Source organism: Anolis sagrei, chromosome 1 (assembly GCF_037176765.1).
Source record: "Anolis sagrei isolate rAnoSag1 chromosome 1, rAnoSag1.mat, whole genome shotgun sequence".
In the NCBI taxonomy this organism is placed as follows: Eukaryota; Metazoa; Chordata; class Lepidosauria; order Squamata; family Dactyloidae; genus Anolis; species Anolis sagrei.
The window spans coordinates 260,599,253-260,616,909 of NC_090021.1; positions in this window are offsets into that span (position 1 = coordinate 260,599,253).

Here is a 17,657-nt window from a genome sequence, read left to right on the forward strand (position 1 = left end):
TCACCTCTAGCTTTCACATGAGAAAGCTAGGCTGGCAAACCTGGCCTACCTACAGAGACATTTTAAAGAAGCAAAGAGGTAAATATGAGCTAAAAGAAGAAGAAGTAGTAAAAAAGACTTTAAGAACTTATCATGGCTCAATTATAGAAAAATGAAGGACTGCTTTAAGAAAGACAAAGTGATAGACTTTACCAATACAGAGGATTTCTGTGATATTATTATGAAGACAGAAAATAAATTAATCACAAAATTATATGAAAAAATGTTAGAGTGGGTGACAGAAACAGAACAAATGAAAGAATCTACGATAAAATGGGCACAAAACATGGGTCACCAAATCGAATTAAACCAATTGGAGAATATTTGGAACCAAAAGATTAAATACACCTATTCATATGATCTCAAAGAAAACCTACTTAAAATGGCACACAGATGGTACATAACTCAAAATGCAATAAAAATACATCAAATAAATGCTGGAAATATAATCACCAAATAGGTACTTTCTTCCACACCTGGTGGACTTGCCCAAAAGCTAAGGAATTTTGGAATATTATTCATAGTGACATCCAAAAGATCCTAAAAGTACAAATTTAAAAAGAGCCAGAATTTTTTCTACTAGGCATGTTAGACTTTGAAGGTGAGAAAAATAAAGAAGAACTATTTAATTACTTTACCACTGCGGCTAGAATTGCTTATGCTAAGAAGTGGCGAATGAAAGAAATACCCCAAAGAGAAGACTGTCAAAATAAAATCTTAGAGATAATGAATATGGACGAATTAACATACTGGTTCACGTCAAATCAAGGAACACCGATAAAACATACAAACTGGAACCTGGTAAAAGAGTATCTGAGACAATGGAAAATAGAAATTATCACATAAAAAGAATTAACTATAATTAAAGAAGACACAAACAGGAGAGTGAATTACTTTCTATACATATAGCAAAAACTATTGAAGATCAGCGAAGACTAGATTGAAGTCCAACAATATTTTTATTTGTATTTCCTTTATTTTTTTCTCCTTTTTTACCATTTCTCTTTTTTCTTATTTCTTCTCCCTAATTTTCAGGGTTTTTATTTTCCCCTAATCCAAATACTACTCTTATTTTTCCTACTTTCCTATCCAAGAAATAATGTTCTCCCACCTTTGATGTAAAAACTTTACTCCCTTTTAAATTTTTAATTCTATAATATATATTAATAAAATATCTTTTTTTAAAAAGGTTGCCATTCTTCTTTAAATGAATGGTCTCTGGCCATGAAGAGAGGAAAGCACAAGGGGAGACAAGCTGAGAGAGCTGGGAAAGAGACTGAGAGACCATAGAATTCTGGGAAATGTAGTTTGGGAAGACAAGAAGCCCTACAGGAGATAATTCAAAAGGCCCTGCCCTCAACTACATTTCCCAGAATTCTGCTAAGCATCAGAAAGCCTCAATTAGGATAGGGGAGAAATAGAATTAGAATCATAGAGTCAGAAGAGACCTTGGGCCATTCAATCCAACCTCCTGCCAAGAAGCAGGAAAATCACGTTTAAAGCACCCCCAACAGATGGCCATCCAGCCTCTGCTTAAAAGCCTCCAAAGAAGGAGCCTCCACCACACTCTGGGCAGAGAGTTCCACTGCTGAACAGTTTTTAAGTACTAGTTTATTCCTTTCTGTTGAAATTGTCCACATACTTGTGGATTTCAATGGGTTCTCTGTGTAGCCTGACATGGTAGTTGTTAGAGTGGTCTAGCATTTCTGTGTTCTCAAATAATATACTGTGGACAATTTAAATAAATTTAAATTAAAATTCTAAAATTATAACAGTAAATAAAAAAACAAAACTCAAACACAGGGGAACTCCAGCCAGGAAACAATCAGGAACACCTGGTCACCTTTCAACAAAAAAATTTCCCGGGCAGTAACAAACCACACCTAAAAACTTTCAGGCCATCAAATGCTAATCAAGGTGTCCTGTTGAAACAATCACACCCAACTCCAACAGACAAGAGTTCTTTCTCCCACCCTGGACCTTCCACAGATATATAAACCCAATTTTCCAGTTTCCAACAAACCTCACAACCTCTGAGGATGCTTACCCCAGATGCAGGTGAAATGTCAGGAGAGAATGCTTCTAGAACATAGCCATTCAACCCAAAAAACATACAACAACCCAGTGATTCTGTCCACGAAAGCCTTCAACAATACAATCAACAGGTTTTGCTATTATCCATGAAGTCTGAGAATATATCCTCACAAGAAGTCTGTATTTATTTTTTTCTTGTTATTCAACATAATACAGGTAATTGTAATTGCATTTTCTCTCCTCTCTTTCCTGTTTCTCCCCAGTCTTCCATGGTGTCTGAAAAGCAGTTACAGAGACTTGACTAGGTCTGCAAAACCATGGAGTGTTATTATGGGGAGGGAGGTTATCTGCTTTCAATTCCAATGGAATCTGCTTTCCTGCCAATAGCCATCCATTGCTGGATCCTGCTAAATATAATTTTGCTTCTATAAAGTTTATGCAAATATATGGGGGCAGGCTAGCGAAGTCCCTCACTACCATTGACAGAACAGAGATGGCACATCTAAACTATAGGCATCTACCCAGTTCTGATCATTAAAGTAATCTGTTTCTCAACTTCCTGGATATTTTTATTTAATCCAAATTTTTAGTTACTTAGTTACAAAGTTTCTACTTCATAAGACAGGCTTCCTGTTTGACTCTATCAAACAATATCATTTATTAAGAATCTTGGTTAGAGCACTTGGGGACAACTAACCAACTCTGTTGACCCGTCTGCCAAATCCTCCTCCTCAGATGCCAGTCTTCCTCAATGGATTCTGACAGACTTCTGCTCAGTGATTCACCCATGCTCATAACTATTCATCCAGCCATTTTAAAGTCATCTTTTGTTTCCCAGTAGGCACCAAGGAATTAGAACTGAAACATCATCAATAGAATGCTTTTGTATCATCAGTATTTTATATTAACCAAGCCAGGTATTACCAAAGAAATTGTATTTTTCCAAAGTGCCTTGTTTAATTTATCAGTATCATCCCTATATCTCTATTTTTGTTTGCATCTTCATTCATCATTCATTTGCACTTTCACTTACAGACTCAAAATCCAATTTCCTCTCTGAACGTGTTGCCATACCAAAAAATTTTACCCAGCTTGACAGAAAAAATAATTACTAGCTGTTTAAGGAAGAGATGGGTAAAGCTGCTATACTCTAGTTCCCCAAATCTAGCAACATAATCTGTGTATTATGCAAATGTGTAGACTATGCACATTAGGAGGACTCCCCATTGGCACAGCGGGTTAAATTGCTGAGCTGCTGAACTTGTTGACTGAAGGATTGGCAGTTCAAATCCAGGGAGTGAGGTGAGCTCCTGGTGTTAGCCCCAGCTTCTGCCAACCTAGCAGTTCAAAAACATGCAAATATGAGTAGATCAACAGGTACCACTTCTCCAGGAAGGGAACAGCACTCCATGCAGTCATGCTGGCCACAAGACTTTGAGGTGTCTACGTACAACACCGGCTCTTTGGCTTATAAATGAAGATGAGCATCACCCCCCAGAGTCGGACATGACAAAACTTAACATCAAGGGAAAACCTTTACCTTTACATTCAAATAAAACAAACTATACAAATTCTCATATTATGCAAAATAAGTAGTTTAACTATTGCTTTGCATTTTTACCCCTGTTTCAGCCTGACACAGAAAGCATGCATCTGAGAAAGACTCATCGTGTCCTGTCAGTGATTGAGCTTTTCAGTGGGGAAATTAGCACAGTTAGTCAGGCCTGGCCAGTACCTATTAATCTACTCACGTTTGCATGTTTTTGAACTGCTAGGTTGGCAGAAGCTGGGGCTAACAGTGGGAGCTCACCCCACTCCCTGGATTCGAACTGCCCATCTTTCAGTCAGCAAGTTCAGCAGTTCAGCGCTTTAACCTGTTGTTTCACTGGGGGCTGCAGAGTCAGTAGGCTGTTATCTGCAAAGCAGGGGCAACACACAGGAGCACTTCTACTTCAGACAGTGGGAGAGCTTGGGCTATCACAACTCACAAAGACTTATACCAAATAGAATTGGTTAGTCTTTAAGCTACCATATGATTCTAAAATTGCAACAGCAAAAACAGCAGAGAGGAAACAGGCAGGGACATCTAATTACCTTTCAAGAAGAGTTTGCTCCAGGCACAGTCAGCCCATTGTATGCTAATCAAGGTGGTCAGTTGAAATATTCACACCTAGCCCAACTGACAAAAGTCCTTTGTCTCACCCTGGTCATTCCACAGATATATAAAACCCCTTTCCCAATTACCAAACAGACCTCACCTCTGAGGATGCTTGCCATAGATGCAGGCGAAACGTCAGGAGAAATGCCTCTAGAACATGGCCATATAGCCCGAAAAAACCCACAAGAACTTACCATATGATTCTTTGTTGTTTTCTGTAACAGATTAACATAGCTGATTGCATGATCATTTTGTAAGTGGCTTCCTTGCAAGAAAATACATACAGTGGGCCCTTGGTATCCATTGGGGTTTGATTTCAAGTATCTGCTGTGAATACCTAAAAACATGTTCAAATGTTGTTGTTGTTGTTGTTGTAAAAGGATGTCCCTTAAGCTAAATGGCAAAATCAAGGTTTCTTCTTTGGATTTTTCCTCCCTCCCACCCCCCCCCCCCAAAAAAAATCAAATTGTAGATAGTTGAATAAATGGTCTATGTTTTAAATATATATATATAAATACTATTTGGCAGGTCCATGTTTCCCTTTAAAACAATTTTATTTCCATTTATCCCTCTACAGCTACCCTGTAATTGCTGCACTGATTTCCTACTAAGTGTTAACAGAATTCTAATCAATATAAACATATAAACTTATTGTGAGCATATATTTAACAGCATATTGTTTTAGAAGATTTTTTCTTTTTTCTTTCAAAAATCTATAAGCCTTTAAAAGGATTAACAATTGCACTAGTATCATGTGATTTTAATATTTATACCAGGATGTTTTTAATGCTTTGTTTTAATGCTTAAATGTTGTTTATGTCTTATGTTTAATGGTTTTAATGATTTTTATTTATATGTAAGTGTTTAGTTATTATGTTTTTTTTTGTCTAAATGTATGTTGACAGTGAATTTTTACCATTAGTATCTTGTAAACTGTCCTGAGTCTCCCACCCTGGGGTGATAACGGTGGTATATAAATATAATAAATAAACAAACAAAATAGTAGAGGATTGTCACAAAAATACAAGAGATGCTTGAAGTGGAGTTTGTAATGCTGTGCTTCAAGAATACAATGCATGGACCAGACCTTACGTTATATTGTAATTTAAGATGGAACGTGTAACTCTAATGAAATCATTGCTATAACATCAATTCTTCAATATAAATGTATTTACTTAGCATTCAAATCAACATATTTATTTATTTATTTACGACATTTATATGCCACCTTTCTCACCCCGAAGGGGGTTCATAGTTACTATCAGTTGTTAAAGGGTATGTATACGTATATATTTGTATATATGTGTGTAGATGGAACTGCCTGTATATTTCTGAGCAAGTTATTCAAAGAGCTTAACCATACAACCAAGACAAGTAAATGTGGAATTAGTCCTTTTATGAAGTCCCTGAGATGAACACTATTGCCATCTCGAGTCTGATGCAGTTGCAGTACAAAAAAAATTAGAATAAGAGTCAGCATTTTTTGCACAGAAAATAGGATTTCTGCATGAAAATATTGTTTTCCAAACAGCAAATGGTGATTCCTATGCTGCTTTCTATGCAAATTGATCACATGTCAATTTTGTGCAGAATAAGTTGGGCAAAACTATGTCCTTCTTACAGTGGGAAGAAATGGTTAAAATTACCCATGGTTTCCTTCAAGACATAACTTACTGAAGAATTACATCCCTAAATTTGATCAATCAAAAAAGGATAATCTTGCAAAACCAAAGTTTCATTAGGGAAAGCTATTTTTCAGAATAACAACAAAAAAGATGCAAAGGAAAGCAGAGAGGGGAAGTGATGGAATTAAGAAAATCACATCTGTAAAAGCCAACTTGTAATCTATATAAATAAAAATGTAATGTACATTTGTGGTATTCACAGAACTCAAAAACAACTGGACGAATTGGCACCAAATTTGGACATGAGACACCTAACAACCCAATGTATGTTCTTCACCCAAAAAATTGATTTTGTCACTTAGGAGTTGTAGTTTCTGGGATTTATAATTCACCTACAATCAAAGAGCATTTTGAACCCCATCAAGGATGGAATTGAACTAAACTTCGCACACAGTTCTCCCATGACCAACAGAAAATACTGGAAGGGATTGGTGGGCAGTGTCCTTTGGTTTTGGAGTTGTAGTTCACCTACATCCAGAGATCACTGTAGACTCAAAACAATGATGGATCTGGACCAAACTTGACACAAATACTCAATATGCCCAAATGTGAACACTGGTGAAGTTTGGGGGAAATAGAATCTTGACATTTGGGAGTTGTAGTTGCTGTGATTTATAGTTCACCTACAATCACAGAGCATTCTGAACCCCACCAATGATAGAATTGGGCCAAACCTCCCACACAGAACCCCCATGTGAGCTACATGTGGCAGGGAACACCTAGTATAACATAAACTCCCTTACCTTCACCGTAGGATTCTGCAGAACTGCTAAAGTCATCAATAGGCAAGTGTTGCCATTTTTTTTACATCCAACATGGATTTTGGAATTTGGCACAACTGGGGCCCTTTCACACAGCCATATAATTCAGAATATCAAGTTAGATCATCCACAATATCTGCTTTGAACTGGATTACCTGAGTCCACACTGCCATATAATCCAGTTCAGTGTGAATTTTATATAGTCAACATGGCTACCTCTGCATTTTGTAGACAGTAAGTAAGTTTATTTTCTTTTAATTATCTGTTTATTTTATATTCCACTATGAAACCTAAGGTGACTCACTTAGAATAAAACAAAATGCAGCCAAGACATAATCATTGCAGTAGAAACAGTTTACAAGCTATTAAATTAGCTATGCTATCCAAACAGCTCTAATTTTAAACTGCTTAAAAGCATTAAAACATATAGATAAAAATAGGAATCCCAATTTTTAAAATAGCTTTTGTAGCAACAGATAGTAGTCAAAGTTGTTCCAAATAAATAAACGAATAGTCTTTGCTTTTTAACAGAGTTAATTGTGTTGTCAAAGGCTTTCAATGGCTGGAATCATTGGGTTGCTGTGAGTTTTCTGGGATGTATGGCCATGTTCCAGAAGCATTCTCTCCTAACACCCAGAAAGTTAACTTTTAGTGGGAGTCAGGTTTTTAACAACCATTTTGCAGTGGAGATGGCATTTATCTAGAAAACCCATCTCTTAACATTAGTATGTTTTTAGTTACATGTGCTTTTTCCTACCCCATGAAGGGATGAGTTAGGATATAAATAGAGTGCCTGATTGATCAATTGATTGACAGAGAAGAGGGGGAGTAATAGAGAGAGAAAAAACAGGAGAAAGTAAAGGACTAAGAAAATATAAAAAGAAAACAAAAAAAGCATGGGATGGGGGGAATGGAGGTTTATGATATTGATTGGATTGTGCCACGCAATACTTTACAACTGATATTTTTCATCATTTATTATATTTCATATTCTGTTTAAGAAAACTGTGCCAAACATGTAGTTTAATATGGGAGATAAAAACATGGGTAGATGCCCTTTAAGCAACTTCTGGGGGATGGACAAATGTCTGAAACAATCAGTACTGAAGAAAATTGGAAAGGAAAAACAGAAGAAACAAAGGATTGAGCTAGGAGGAAAACACCAGCAGACTGAAGGCAATGAACACAAAAAAAGAGAAATGTGGCCAAAACCAGTTTGAATGGTAGTTGAGACAAATAGCAGAGTTAAAAAGGGAAAAATGTGAGTGAATAGAACTGATCAAAAAGAGTTGCCAAAATCATTCTCTGTGGTTTTATAGTTGTAATTGCAAATGTTTAATATGTTTTAATGCTCTTAATCTTGTTTAAATTTTAATTGAAATGTTTATTTAATTGTATATTGGATGTATATTGTTTTTAGGGTATTGAATTATTGCCTATGCTGTAAGCCGCCTTGAGTCCCCCTCGGGGTTGAGAAAGGGGGGATATAAATATAGTAAGTAAATAAATAAATAAATAAGAATTAAACAGTATCTTTGCAGCAAAAGAAAAGAGAGTAATGATTTTTAAAGTAATATTTCAAATGTGAGGAGAGAAAAGTGAACAATATAAAATACTCAATAGTAGAAGATTATCAAGAACAGAAGCCTAACTAACCAATGAAAAAAATGTGTTACTGCAATAGAGAAGGGGGACAGATGAAAACCTCAGTGCTGAATATATTAAGCTTAAGCTAATCAAACGAAAACCAGTTCAAAAGCAACAAGAAGGCAAATGCAGATATTAGAACACCTGACAGCAAAAAAGCAGAACTATGAATTGCCATCATGAACATTCCAATGTTAAAATAGATTTTAAAAATAAGACCAAATGAAAGAAGATGAAGAAAAGGAGGCAGATGACAGATCCATGTGTTTTTCTGTTGTTATATAGTTAAATCGAGACATTTAAAAACTAGTCTGAGGCAAAGGGTAGGGGAAATTAGTCTTGTGGCTCCTTTTAAGACTAACCACTTTATTTCAGCATAAGCTTTTGTGGGATACAGCCCACTTCTTCAGATGTAACATGCATGCGTCTGGAGAAGTGGGCTGTAGCCTATGAATGAGTGTGCTGAAATGAATTAGTTAGTCGTGAAAGGTGCCACAAACCTGTTTTTCCTTCCTCTTATCCAGAAATAATTCCAAACGTGGCTATCTCTTTTGACTATTTCTAGACAAGTAGATTCACAGAGGACAGATGGAGCCAGGAACCTACAGGATGGAAACTCATCATGGAAAAGAAGAACAGGAACAGCACTTAGTTGTCTCAAGCAGAACTTTGAAAAACAGGTACAAATAATATAGTTATTCACAGATAAACTCTTTCCAATTATATAATGGCTGTTTGAAGGTGGTCAAGTGTCTGAATTCCTGCTCTCCAATCCCAACCCATCATCATTTTCATGCACCCAAATTACAACCAGACAGGGCTAAAGTATGGATAGATTATATTCATGCCTGGATGTGTATTTTGATACACATCTCAATATATATCTGGAACTTTTTGGCATATTGCTGTGGCGCTGCAACAATTTCATTGCAACAGAGGAGCAAAACAGAAAGAACTAGCTAGATTGTAGTGACCATGAGGCATTTCTGTTTACCCAGATATTCATTTCACACAAGCTGAGAGATAATAATGCATTTCTTGTTACTATTCTGCACAGAGAAAGTGAGGACAAGAGTTTCCTCTTCCGGGAGCTAAAACAATCCTTCCAACATCAGTTCTCCAGGGCTAGAACTGTATGTTTGTGTGCACAGATTATGATGGGAAAGTGAAATCTCATTTTTCTTCTAGCCTTTAACTAAGGTTTCAAAACAGTAGCCTTTGTGTTTGCGTTTTAAAACATTTCTACAGTGTTCTCATGTAAACGGATAAAATGATATTTTTTTATGGTTTAATACTGCAGCAGATTTATCAGTCTAAAAGGTCCTCATCACACTAGAGAATGAATCCACTTTAAACCCAGTTGCAGCCTCCTGCAGAATTCTGGGGTTTGTAGTTTAGGGAGGAGCTTTAACAGCCTCACTAAACTACAACCCCAGAATTCTGCAGGAGGCAGAAACTGGATTTAAAGTGGATTCATTCTTTAGTGTGATGAACTAGTGAAACAACAATAAATGCCCTAGCCTTCCATAACCCATCAACTTCTAGATCTGTCAGACTACCCTCCCCATCATCAATTAGCCTGCCCTGTACTGGCTTATGAGTAAAAGAGTTGTTGTCAACCTATCTAAGGGAACCTTGCTGGAGAAGGTTGCCCAAACATCTAAAAGCTGATTTTGGATGACTTTTTTATGATACAGATGTTAGAATACGCTTGGTCTACATTATATAATGCCAATACTAAAATATTCACTTTAGCCCCTGCAATCTCAAAATTCTTCTAAATCAATGAGAAGGTAGCATATATCTCCAAGAGTCACAGATTTATAACATACCCTGCTTCTGCCCCTTCTTTATGCAAATATTCTGCCCTGCACAAGGTAAGTTGGGATTGTTCTTCCCGTTGACTCTCTCTGATGGCAGATTTCACAATGCTTGCTCTAGCCTATTATAAGGTATAAGAAGCCGGCATCCTTTTATACAGCTGATGAGTCAATGTTATGATGATTTCAGACATTATATAAGATCATAGATCTTGTTGGATTCCTGTAGTCTCGCAGTGCGACATGTTTAACAATTATTTTGTTAGCTTGAAAGTTGCTCATTCAACTTGATTTATAAAATTATGCATTACTCAATTTAATAGATGGCTGTCATTTTTCTTACTTACAATGGAAAGCAAAACTTGAGGACTCAATATTTTTTCCAGCTATTGAGTAACACAGCACAACTAGACTTCAACTGTCTGTTTAACGTACCAGTGTCTTGAGATTGGGTTGTTTTAGGTTTTTTGGGCTGTATGGTCACGTTCAATTATTTTTATTTTTATTTTTGTGTTGAAATGGGTTAGTTTATTCTCAAACACTCTTTTTTAAAATTATTTTTATTGCATTTATTCAATTTAACATAAACATTAAGTAAACATACCTTTATCACTAAATTATTCCTATACTCTATAACGACTACAAATTCTTAACTAACTATAAGTCAATTCAGACTTCTCTCAATTTACAAAACAAAATAATAATAATTAGAATCTGACCAATCCTTATAATCAAGTCACTCATTCACTCTCCAAATACAATATGATAGTAACATATATGCAACATGCAAATTCTAGACATGTCCCATCATTCAATCTTATTTTGTTTTGGAAACATAATGATGAGTGCTCTTTGGATATTGACCATGGTCCACTCCTGTTATTTCTCTTTAATACCCCCCCCCCTTCCCCTTACCCTTAGTTTGTGCCCCCTCCACCAGGACCAACCAACTCATGTTGTTTCACAATTCCAGAATATCATTGTTTCTCTTGCTGGCTTATACCCCTTTCCCTCATTAAACACATACTCGATAAATTTCCCCATATTTTCCAAAAGTCTGTTTACATATACCCCTTTTAATTTTAATATTGCAAGTTAGCTTATCATTAATCGCTATATTCCAAATTTCCCTATACCATTCTTCTAATTGAATTTCTTTTTTTTTCTTCCAATTTTTTGCTATTAACAATTTAGCTGCTGTTATCAAATTAGAAACCAATTCCTTTTCTTCTTGTATGGGAATTATATTATCATGTATAAGTAATAAAGCTAATTTTGGTGTAATCTCAGTCTCTATTTTTATTATTGCTCTTATTTCTTTGAATATGCTTTTCCAAATTTTTTGTATAATATAACATGACCACCACATATGTAGATACGTCCCTATTTCCTGACAACCTCTCCAACACTGATTCGAATATTTTTTATCAATCTGATTTAATCTAATAGGGGTTACATACCACCTCCATATCATTTTGTAGTAATTTTCTTTAATTCTGATAGACATATTTTTTAGTATCCTCATATTCCATATGTTTGCCCATTCTTGATTATTCATTTTTCCCCCCAAGTCTGTTTCCCATACTTCCTTCAAATAATCTTGTTCCTGTTCATTCATTAATTACAATTTATAGATCTCACTTACTGTGCCTTTTAATGTTATATTCTCTTCTTTAGTCTCCCTTTGAGTTATCATCTTTTCTATTTTTGTGTATTCCCTACCTCCATTATACTTTTTCCTTATATCACTTGACCATTTACCCACTTGTAAATACTTATACCAATCTAAGTCTCCTAATTCCTCTTTTATTCTTTCCATATTTACCATTTTCAGATCCCAGTCTTTTATTTTCATTAAACCTCTTCCATTAAGTTCTACTTCAAGTTCTTTTTTTAAATTTTCTGGGAAGTTTTCTGTCATTAAAACTGGCATGATAGGAGAAATACCTGGCATTAGGGTTTTTTTATATCTTCCCCAAATCTCTAAAATATTTTTTAGAAAGGGATTGTTTAAATTGTTATACCATTTCTTTTTACCCTTTTCTCTATTACCCCTATAAAAAACGTATTCTAATCTCAGTTCTAATTTTTTATCATCTTCTTCTAACCACTCCAAGCTCTTTTGTTTTGCTAAACCTTCTAAACTTTTAGAATGCTTCTAGAACATGGCAATACAGCCCGAAAAACCTATAACAACGCAGTGATTCTGGCCATGAAAGCCTTCGACAATACATTGTCTTGAGATTAATATTTCTGCACTGTCCAACAGAACAAGAGGACACATTTAACTCAAAACTGCCTTTCCCTGATACTTTCCACACAGTTCCTAATTTTTAAACAAGGAGAACAAAATACATACAAAGATATAACAATCCAGCAGCTAGGTTAAACCAGGATCACATTTATTAATTTCTCCAGAGAGGTACTGGTGTGGATACCCAAACAACTGGTCTCTTATAAATGATGAATCAGTCAACTCCAATCCTGGAAAAGGTGTGGGTAACCATTCAACCCTCCCAAATTCTGCCTAGATAACCTTCATGCTATCATCTACTCTTGGGGCTTTGCAACAACTGGTGGATGAGCTGGTTAGTTGTAAAGGTGATCCATATAAAATTCACATAGTTCTGAGCAGCAAACCTTAAGAATTGTTGGTCACTATAAAACTGCCTTAGGGGTGCCCACTAGTTCCATAACTCCTTCCCCAATGTAACCACATTTACCTGTCAGCAAAATGAAACCAGATTAGCCTAAGTAGCTCAGCAAATTACAGTCCAAGATACCTTGATCTTGCCAGCCCAACAAATCAACCTAACAAATTCAGCCCAAAGGCACAGGCCCAGGGCTTATCTGGAAAGCCCTATTGTTGCTAGAGAGTAAGATGTAGCTCAGCAAACAATGCAAAGGGCTAATAATTATATGTGTCCCATTGCCCCCACCTACCCACCCAAAAATGCTACTCAAATTTGCACCATTCATTTTTGACTGCAAACTGCTGAAATCCATTCTAAACAAACAATTATCTATGCTTTAATTAATGTTCAGTTTTAGCAACCAAACACGAGTGATAAACCAGATTTTTTAAAAAGGATTACCTGCTTGACATAATGCTGTATTCTAGCTTGTCCTGACATTTGGAAGCATGCTGTCCTGCTATATTTTGGCAGCTCAGTGGTGGTGAGGATTTAGAGAGTCTCAAGGAGGCAAAGCTGACTCTCACACCAGTTGAAATTGGTTGCCTCTGTTTTGGTCATCAACACACTATTTCTCTTTTCTTTCATTCCCATGAAAGATAAAAAAATTCAGAAGGTATAAAGGGTGAAATGGGTATTCTCTCAGCTAGCTTTCTCCATTGTTTGGCTTCCTACCTTGACCATCTGTCAAAAAACCAGGACAACGCTAAGCAGCTGGTAATCAGTGGTAACACCTCCTCACTTTGGGTGTTGCCAATGCCTTGTGAGTTTTTGCCAGGACTCTTGCATCTACAACTGACCACACTTCTCCAAACTGATATGTTTGAACTCATGTTCTTCCCTGCCCACCATCCAGGAACTGATACCTATTCAGGACTGGAGTGAGACATGCTCAATTCCCCAAGCTTAAGAGAACTCAAAGCTTCCCCTGAAATGTACTACAGTGGGCCCTTGGTATCTGTTGGGGTTTGATTCCAGAATCCCCCCATGGACACCAAACTCCATCAATGCTCAAATCCCATCATACTGAATGACATGGTAAAATGCTCCTTTATATAAAAAGGCAAAAATCAACACTTGCTTTTTTTGGAATTTGTTAAGAGAAGGAGGTATTTTCAAGCTGTGGATGGTTGAATTCATGGATGCAGAAGGCTAACTGTCTTCTGAAATTTTTGTTTGTTTTTGAAATCCTAAACTGTAGTTGTAGCCTCTCCTAACTTGTGCATGCTTAATAAAAGTTGCCATCAATCACAGTTTGATGTGGCCACATATAGTCCAGTTTTTATCTGCAAAGAACTGGAGGCTGTGCAGAAGAGGTTCTGTTTGTTTATAGCCTCAATTCAGATCCCCTTCTGTTCTCTCTTGAGCTGCAAAGTGTATGGCCACAGAGTGTTAGGTTTCCTCGGCAGCTCAGCAAAAGGTCCTTGTTGTGAATCCCATAAGCATAATGGGCTGGTGGGTGGCTTGTCTGACTCAGAATGGCTGTTTGTATGTTTTGTGACTGCCACAGCAGGTCACAGAAGGTTTGGAGAAAGGTGAGAGTAAGGGAAATATGAGACTGTCTGCTACAGGCTCTTCGCTGAAATGGGATATTTAAAGGTAACAATCAAATAAATTGAATAGCAAGGTAAACACAAACCTAGTTACATTTCAGTGTCCCAGGGCTAGAGTGTGGCATAGTCCTGTGAATTTCAACTTCAACCTGAGAGTTTATTTTACATCAGCTAATCTGTATCTTAATTATATTGCAGTTGTTATTTCAGGGGCTGGATAGATATTGCTTTGGTGCATTTCCTTGGAGCTGCTTTAGCTTCTGTTGGGCTCAGCAGGCCATTATATTTATAACCAGAACTAGAAACCAGGAAGCAGCCTAAAGTTATGTTTGAAGAGACCACCATATCAGTGATTATTTTCAAAAGAAACATGGGAAGGCACACACATTCTTCATTGACCTATTCCTCTTTTGACCCAATTCACCTCCAAGGAACTCATCATAAGATATATGCACACCTTTTTTTCTTGTAGCAACTCTGCAAAGCAAGCTAGGTTGGGAGACATTAACTGGTACAAAGTGAATTTTGTGGTTTGGCCATGATCCAACAACCAAATGTTTGGTCAAAATTGTAATTAATTAATTAGTACTTAATAAGATACTTCTTTAAAAGTTTGATAGAAGGAATCAAAAACAAAATTATGCAGCACAAATTTGTATGCTATTTTTTCTCAATACTAATACTAATTTTGTCAACCATTCAAGGAATCTAGACAGAAGATACTTTCAAATTGTATTGGTATAATGTGTACCTGGAAAAACGTGGCAAAAAGACACTGAGAGGGAAAGTACACTTTGATACTCTCCATGGTGAGATACCAGGAGGCTTTGCATGTGGCACAAAGAGCCAGAACATGGCATGTAATGGGCACAGGATCATAGACTATTTAAGACCTACCTGTGGTGAGCATTGATCATAGCAGTTTGCAGTTGTGCCTGGTTGCATAACAGTTTCAGATTGACAGGAGCCCCAGTGCAATTTGATCCACCCAACATTTCTGCTTAATAAGTTTGCTTGTTTTCATTTACGTTTAGTTTGATCCATCTTATTTCAGTTTTGTTTCTGAGATTTCTGTGATTTGGCTTTTGGTGAAAGTTCAGGCCCTGGGACCTAGAAGATGGGGAAGGAGTCTACTTTTGAGACTGATCTGGTTTGCTCTCATTTATAAGGTTCTGGAACTTGGGTAGGGTAACTCTAGGTTTACCTTCCCAAAAGTATCTGGCCAGGGAGCATCTCAACTATTAGATTGTGCTCTGGATCAAATGTTTCACTGAGGAGGTACTGTATGGTAGACACCTGGTCTCAGCTGCACCTGTATCAGGTTACTTCTCCCTCTTGTTCCTTTCAAGTCCAATTAACTTAAATGGGATATAGGTCAAATGAAGTGGCCCTTATTTAACCTTACATTCTGTGTTTGGTTTCATTATTTCATGGATGTTGTTGTTGTTGTTGTTGTTGTTGTTGCTGTTGCTGTTGCTGTTGTTGTTAGAGATAGCCATGGAAGCCAGAAGAATTTACATAGTCAAATTACAGTAATACCTTCATTTGAGCAATTCAAAAGTTACCAGAAGCATCTCAATTTTCTTCCAGATTTTTTTTAGTAAGCCAAAATAAAAACTGAGCAGAGAAAGACTGACTTGACTGACTTCAAATCAGTCATGGTTATAATGTGTGAATAATCTTGTGGTATCTACATGTTCTGTCTTTGGGAAGAGAGATCTGGAGACATTCAAATAAGGCTGTAGCAGGTGATCCTGTGGTTTCAGATTACATTTTGAGCTGCTCCTATGACTGCTGGGAACAAGAGGGAAAGCAATACTTAATCCCTCATTTTCAAGATATAAAATCTATCTGTTATTCAGAACTGTCTTCATTCTGGGAGAAGTTCAATGGCTTTTTTGCTCTGAAAATAGAGATAAATTAGGCAGATTTCATATTAACAAAGCTGATAACTTTAAATGTTATATTAAAAGTTGTATTGCTACTGTTGGTGCTGGTGATCATTATAATAATACTGTGAGGCATATTCTTGGCATCTGCTTACTACTTTGAGCATGCAGTATGATGGGTGGTAGGTCCCTGGATGAAACCAGTGAGAAAAGCCACAATTGCCTCATTCCAGCAAAGGATCTTAATGCATTTTTGTCATGAACACATCCTGGCAATCCGACAGATTGAATTCCCCCTGCATTTATGTTGGTATGTTCAGTACAACCCCATAGCTGTGGTTTCATTTAACCATGTGTAACAAAATGCATCGTATCTAGGCATTTCTTTGTCTTCCAATGAGATTCTGTGGTATTCTTGAGCTGGAAGTCCTTCCTTTTCATAGGGTTCAATATCTGGTTTCATATATTCATGCAAAGTCCAGAAACCCCTTTGCCCTGGAAAAGAGGATTGTATTGTATAATAGCAGAATTAAAGGACTAAAATACACAATGTAATATATCTGGTGTTTGTACATGGGATATTCTTATAGAGCCTTTCATTTTATTTACAGAAAAAGTGCATAAGATTTTTTTTTGTATTCAGCAGCCATCACAATACCTGTTAGGTGGGCAGTGAGATGATATCAACAAGCTGAGAAATATCCGAAGTATGCCCCTTCTGTATCTCTTTGTCTTTGTTTCTATCCATTTGTGGATTAAAAAAAAATACTCCCTCCCCCTTAATTTAATGTCATGCCCATTGGTTTCTGGAATCCAAATATCAATCTGTTGAAAAGTGGGAGTGTTGATTGTAATAAGACAATCAGCATTGGGGAATTGGTGTCATAAACATTTGGGTAGGTTTTTTTAAAAAATAGTCTTTTTTGCTTCCTACATTCCACTTTCTCTCTCCCTCAGTCACAACTGTTGTTGATAATGTTGACTTGTTATTGTTGTTGCTGCTGTTATATTTATTTCCCCCCAGTTCTGGCCTTGAGGTGATTTACAACCATTGAAAGGTGAGGTGATTTACAAACATTAGCAAAATGAATTTAATGCAAGTAATCTGTCCATTTTTTACAATATATTAAAACATAAGCCTTTGAAAAGAAGTAGCGAATCCAGTATCACCTCCCCTGCCTTTGGAAAGATAACAAGGAAGGAGCCATTGTAATCTTCCTAGTAATGGGGTTTCAGAGTCAGGAAGCAACTGTGGGGGTGGTGGACAGAGAAAAGAATCTCCCTAAAGATCTTAAAACATGGGCAGGTATGTACATATTGTCACATTGTTTGGTTTGATACTGGCAAACAGACTCAAAATAGGGCCTTTTTGTACTAT